The following is a 7,450-nucleotide window of genomic DNA, read 5'->3' as shown; positions in this document are numbered from 1 at the left end:
ACATTGGATCTACTTCAGGGGGACATTTTTATAATTTTTGTTTTTAATAATGGACTTGTCAAAGACTGTCTGCTGTCATTTTTTTAAATTGTTTTGTGAATGGGTAGCAGTACCTTGTACCCCATACTCATTCACATGGGGTGGGAGCGTGATCTGGGGGCCCCCTTATTAAAGTGGACTTCCAGAATCCAAAAATCCCCACGCCTGCAAACCCCCAAACCACCGGCCACAGTTGTGGGGAAGAGGCCCTTGTCCCCATCAACATGCACCCCCACCATGTTCAATACTACTTTAAGCTCAGTTTCATATTTTCTCTATCCATACAGCTTGTTGACAAAAGCTTTGTTTATAGAAATTACTGAGTGAATCACAGTGAAAACCATTAATGTTTCCCTTTAAAACATATAGAGTCATCTAATCCATAATATTCTATACCTTTGAGAAACAAAATGTCAAAAACAGGTGTATGTGAGTAGGAATAAATGACTCTGTACATGTAGGCTGTATCTGTGCTATAAACCAATAATTCTGAATGTACAGTCAGCTGCCGGGGAATAAACAAATGATTTGCATTACTTCATCCAGTATTCTAAAATAAGGAGTCACTCCTTTGTTGTTTCAATTTGAGCTCAAATGTGTAAATTACATTTGTTTTAAAATGGACCATGTGAATGTGTTCCTGACATCTCACAATCTACAACAGTGTGATTAAAAAGGCGACTCTACCTTCTGTCTTCAAAAAAAAAAAAACAGCTCGAGCTCCTTGCAAGAGACTGTGTCTAGGCTGAGATGTGCAATCTGTCTACTGCTGGCTGAGAAAACCATTTCCTCATTCTCTCCTTCCCCAGTGATTACTCAGACTGTACATTGTAACTAAGGTGGGTGTTAAAGATTCTCTATATACCTACAGAACAGACCGAGCACAGTCCATATGTGTTTATCTCAGGGGCACCTTTCACACGGGGTGACACCGGACCCGCTCTACGGAAAGGTACGTTTTAAAGCAAGCCAACGATCCCCGCAGGATGGATCGGATCTGCAGATTAAGCATAATGGATCGGAGCCCGATCCATTATCCTTCCCAATCCGCAGATCCGATCCATTTTGCGGGGATTGTCGGCTTGCAACCAATACGGGGTTAACTGATCGGCTTGCTTTAAAACCATTTCCTGGAGCTTGTGGAGAGATCAGTTAACCCTGTATAGGTTGCATGCTGACGATTCCCACAGGATGGATCGGATCTTTTGGTTTGGAAGTCTTTGCATCTCATCCCATGAATCTGGCTCTGGTTTTAATGTTACGCAAGCAACATAGGACAGATGTTTGGCTGGGATGCCTTTATTGCTTCTGGTGGATTTCCTGATTGAAGTCTCTTGTGGCTTGGTTTCTTCTCTTACAGTATTTGGATTGTATGTGTTAATTTCTATATTTATGTCACTTTGTTGCAAATCTTCATGTGACACTGATGTGGAATTTCCCCCAGTTTGAGACGTTTGTGTTAGTTCACGAAATTATGACAACACTGAAGTTCCATCGACAATTACACTTCTACTTACTGAAATAATTGCAGTCCATGTTGTGCATACTGTGGGATACCAGATATAGTGAATGCAGGGTGCGGGGAGCCCAGATATAGTGAATGCAGGGTCCGGGGAGACCAGATATAGTGAATGCAGGGTCTGGGGAGACCAGATATAGTGAATGCAGGGTCCGGGGAGAACGGATATAGTGAATGCAGGGTCCGGGGAGACCGGATATAGTGAATGCGGGGTTCGGGGAGAACGTATATAGTGAATGCAGGGTCCGGGGAGAGCGGATATAGTGAATGCGGGGTCCGGGGAGAGCGGATATAGTGAATGCAGGGTCCGGGGAGAGCGGATATAGTGAATGCAGGGTCCGGGGAGAGCGGATATAGTGAATGCAGGGTCCGGGGAGAGCGGATATAGTGAATGCAGGGTCCGGGGAGAGCGGATATAGTGAATGCAGGGTCCGGGGAGACCAGATATAGTGAATGCAGGGTCCGGGGAGACCGGATATAGTGAATGCAGGGTCCGGGGAGACCGGATATAGTGAATGCAGGGTCCGGGGAGACCAGATATAGTGAATGCAGGCTCCTGGGATTAGTAACTTTGTAAGTCTTATTTGCACAGTGGTATTGGGATACATTAGGTTCCGCTGAGCTTGCTGCACTAAAAAAAACAATTACATGCAGTACTTTTTTTAGTACACCCCACCTCAACACAGTGGTGTGAACTGACACCATAGGAAACAACACTGCTCAACGCATCCTGAAGCAAATGGTGTGAGTCAGCTCTTAATGTGTATATGAGCGCTAAAATTGATATTTAAATGGGTTGTAAAGGCTGAAGGTTTTTTTTTTACCTTAAGGTATTCTCTGCATTAAGGTAAAAAAACTTATTGTCAGCTTCAGCCCCCCCCCGGGCCCGATTTCGATCCAGTACTGTGCTCGAGAGCAGCGGCGCTACTCTCTCTCCCTCCTCACTGGACTCACTGAGAGCAGAGGGAGCCATTGGCTCCTGCTGCTGTCAATCAATCCAGTAACAAAAGACCAGGGGATCGGGCCAATCCGCAGTGTGTGTCTGTAGACACACACAGCCTGACGCAGGATCAAGCCCACACGTATTCCATCATAGGAAGTGGCTTCCCATTGTGGCACATGAAAAGGAGTTAGCCCATATGGAAGAAAAATATATTTCAAATATATCTTAAATATATTCTTTCCAAATATATTGACATATATTTTAAATGCTACAATTTTGCTACAAAATTATATATATATATATATAAATATATATTCCACGAGCAGGGCCTTCTGTACTGGAATGTATTGTAATTGTACTGTCTCCCTTATATTGTAAAGCGGTGTGCAAACTGTTGGCGCTATATAAATCCTGTATAATAATAATTAGATATATATATATATATATATATATATATATATATATATATATATAAAATTAATATTATACAGGATTTATATATACAGGATTTATATATATATATATATATATATATATATATATATATATATATACATACACACTGCATGTTGAAATGTGTTTTTATTACAAAATATATGAAAAATATTTCTAAAAATACATTTCAAATATACTGTATGTCTTTAAAAATACAAATCTACATTTTTGGAATGCATTTACACATATATGTAAAAATATATGTTAAAATTACTTTTTTTTGTTAAAACAAAATCTGAAGAATATATTTAAAAATATATATTTTTTAAACGTATTCTTCAGATTTTTTGTAACATATAAAAAAGTCATGTAATAAAAACGCATTTCAACATGCAGTGTATATGTATATATATATATATATATATGTATATATATATATATATATATATATATATATTTTTTTTTTTTTTTAAATATATTGAATATGATAGCATTTCAAATATATGGCAATATATTTGGGAAGAATATTTTTCTTCCATGTGGGAGGAACCAGAAGCAATGGCAGGGGACACGAGAAGAGGAGGATCGGGGCTGCTCTGTGCAAAATCATTACACAGAGCAAGTAAGTTAGTATGATATGTTTGTTATAAAAAAAACCAAAACTTTACACTCAGTTTAAGCTTTGCATTCCTTTAGTGATAAGCCAACTTATACATGATGCTTTTTCCTCCACTGCGCATCCATTTATCAGTAGATACCTGGTGATCCTGCCAGTCCCCCTCTGCAATCTGACCACTCCAAGCACAGAAGCAGATCCACGCCGGCGTAGTCCATTGCATCCAGAGCTTGCTAATCGGAGCTACAAGATGCTGTGCCAACACATGGCGTGCCTGTAGTCAGCTTTGCTGCCAAGCCCTCCGCCTGGCCCTGCTCTATTGATTGACATCGGCTTTCCCTGCTGTGCTACAAGTCATTCGGCTACCCGTCCCCAGGCAATGCAGACAGAAAGGAAGGCAGTGTGGTCACATGACCATGGATAGAAAATAAGATATATAAGTATATATTTTTTTTAAATTTCATTGCAGCTTTAGGTGATTTTGGATAGTCTTTTAGTTTTCACTGACGTCACAAATAATTTAAATGCAGACATGTTGAAATCACTTAACACACCTAATTAACACTTTTATCTGCTTTCCTTGCAGTTAATTCACAGCACAGTACATGACACCTTTGAATATGTTCAGTTGGGGTCTAGACCTCCGCCTCATCATCATGACTGGCAGCGTAACTTACACATAGAAATGTGTTAAAGCATGTTTGCTTTTATCTGGTCTTTTGGGCACAATTCCATACACTGACTCTGGGATTGGTTCATAATTCCTCCCAACGACACCAACAATGGGTTACAATTCCTACCATTGACACCAATGATGGGGGACAGTTCCTCCCAATGGCACTAACGCTAGGACACTATTGCTACCAATGACACCAATGATGGAGCACAGTTCCTCCCAATGACACCAACGATGGGGTACAGTTCCTCCTAATGACACCAACGACGGGCTTTATTCCTCCCACTGACACCAATGATGTGGTACAGTTTCTCCCAATGGCACTAACGATAAGGCACTATTGCTCCCAATGACACCAATGATGGGGCACAGTTCCTCCCAATGACACTAATAGACAGGGCACTATTCCTCCCACTGACACCAATGATGTGGTACAGTTCCTCCCAATGGCACTAACGATAAGGCACTATTGCTCCCAATGACACCAATGATGGCGCACAGTTCCTCCCAATGATACCAGTAGATGGGGCACTATTCCTCCCAATGACACCAATGATGGGGCACAGTTCCTCCCAATGGCACTAACGATAAGGCACTATTGCTACCAATGACACCAATGATGGGGCACAGTTCCTCCCAATGGCACTAACGATAAGGCACTATTGCTACCAATGACACCAATGATGGGACACTGTTCCTCTCAATGGCACTAACGATAAGGCACTATTGCTCCCAATGACACCAATTATGAGGCACAGTAGAGGTCCAGAGCACCCCACCCCCTCCTTAAATCAGATGTCAAGAGCCCCCTCCACCATCAGAAGCCAAGAGTCCCCTACCCTCCCTTACATCACAGTGCACCCCCCTTACAATGAGCTTCAGCCAAGAAGAAGCTGAGAAGCAGAAAGTGCATGGTCTGGAGGAGACCCGAGGAGGGCTGGAGTCAGTTGCCGAAGCCTGCTGAATGCTGAGACCAGGGGAGGCCAAGGGGGTGCTCTGTCCTCCTGTCTGCTTCTGACTGCTGTGATGGGGGGAGGGGCAGAGAGAAGCCCCTCCATGGCTGCACGGAGAAGAGCAGGATCTGATGGAGGAGTTATGCCCTCCTCTCTGCTGCATCAAGGTGGGGGTGGAGACGAGGAGGGTGCTGCAGCTGCAGGAGACGTGCAAGGGCCACATGAAATGGCTTGGTGAGTTGGATTCAGCCTGATGGCCTTGTGTTTGACACAGGTGGCATAGACTATCAGAAGTGACTGATGCAGATAGCAGAAAAAGGAGAGAACAGACAGAAATCAAACATGGTGCTTTGGATTAAAATCAAGCACAGACTATAGAGGGATAGGCTTTGTTCATTTTTCATTTCACTGGTTTACAATCAGTGCGACTTTGCTGGGCGACTTGTGTACTACTTTGAAGCAACTCTGAAGCAACTTTCAGGGAATGCCTGGGTATTCTTTCTGTAATGTTGTATCCAAACCACATCAATATAGATGAGGATCTGACTTGGAGGCCACTTCCATTAAAGTCTATGGGCACAAGTCATTTTTTTTTTTTAATGGTTGAACTGGATGGGCTTTTGTCTTTTTTTTCAGCCAGACTAACTATGTAACTAAGTAGCACAGGAACCTAAATAAGGCAGCTCTCATTGACTAACATGAGATTTCACATGTCATGCGACTTGGGGTCTTACAAGTCGGATCCCAAGTCGTGGCAGTGTGAACAGAGGCACCAGGTATCACTTCCTCTGAGCCACAAAACTATTGCAATAAACAGCACCACGTGATATTACGTGAATGCCATCCAGCACAGGAGGATGAATCGGTCACTGCTGGATCTTTGACATCACTGGACCAGACAGAGAACTGCTCGCCAGATTTGGGGCGGTTAAGGGTATAGGGCAGGGGTCTCCAAACTGCGGCCCGAGGGCCAGATATGGCCCTTTGCTACCCTTTATCCGGCCATTGGGGCACTATTCCTCCCACTGGGACCAACAATGGGGCAGCACTTCTTCCATTGAAACCAATGAAGGTGTACTATTCTTCCCACTAGAACCAGTGATGGTATACTATTCTTCCCACTAGAACCAGTGATGGTGTACTATTCTTCCCACTAGAACCAATGATGGTGTACTATTCTTCCCACTAGAACCAGTGATGGTGTACTATTCTTCCCACTAGAACCAATGATGGTGTACTATTCTTGCCACTAGAACCAATGATGGTGTACTATTCTTGCCACTAGAACCAATGATGGTGTGCTATTCTTGCCACTAGAACCAATGATGAAGTACTATTCTTGCCACTAGAACCAATGATGGTGTACTGTTCTTCCCACTAGAACCAATGATGGTGTACTATTCTTCCCACTAGAACCAATGATGGTGTACTATTCTTCCCACTAGAACCAATGATGGTGTACTATTCTTCCCACTAGAACCAATGATGGTGTGCTATTCTTCCCACTAATGCCAATGATGGTGTACTATTCTTCCCACTAATGCCAATGATGGTGTACTATTCTTCCCACTAGAACCAATGATGGTGTACCATTCTTCCCACTAGAACCAATGATGGTGTACTATTCTTGCCACTAGAACCAATGATGGTGTACTATTCTTGCCACTAGAACCAATGATGGTGTACTATTCTTCCCACTAATGCCAATGATGGGGCACTACTCCTACTGACCATCAACCCTGAGGCCATGTTTGTTCTCACTGATGCTGGGGTCAGGATATTTTCTATCCTCGCTGGCCCTAATCTGGCCCTTCTAAAGTCTGAAGGACAATATACTGGCCCTTTGTTTGCAAAGTTTGTAGACTCCTGGTATGGGGGAAGAGACTATATTCCTCTATAACAAGCTGGAGATGTGCTTTTAATCCCATCTGACTCACTGACCAATAAGTGTGCTGATCAGGAGTACTGAATTCACTTTAAAGTATTGCTCATCCTGAGTCTGTGACTCACAAAGGACTTAAAGCACATGTACACCATAACTAAAGGACAATTAGTTTGCTAACTCACGGTGTATGATAAACAACTGCCAGGTCTTTCTTTTTAGAAAATACTGTTTTCACCTTTTTTTCATCATTTGCTGCATCTAAGGCCTGGTTCACACCTATGGATTTTTTTTAAGCATGCTGCTTTTTGCAGAAAAACACTACAGTCCATCTAGCATGGTTTTCTATGGGACACATTCACATCTTTGTGTTTTTTCAGCAGCTGC

The sequence above is a fragment of the Staurois parvus genome, unplaced genomic scaffold (assembly GCF_062004578.1).
Source record: "Staurois parvus isolate SC_StPar_1 unplaced genomic scaffold, SC_StPar_1.0 ptg001193l, whole genome shotgun sequence".
In the NCBI taxonomy this organism is placed as follows: Eukaryota; Metazoa; Chordata; class Amphibia; order Anura; family Ranidae; genus Staurois; species Staurois parvus.
Note: the sequence above shows the minus strand (reverse complement) of the source record.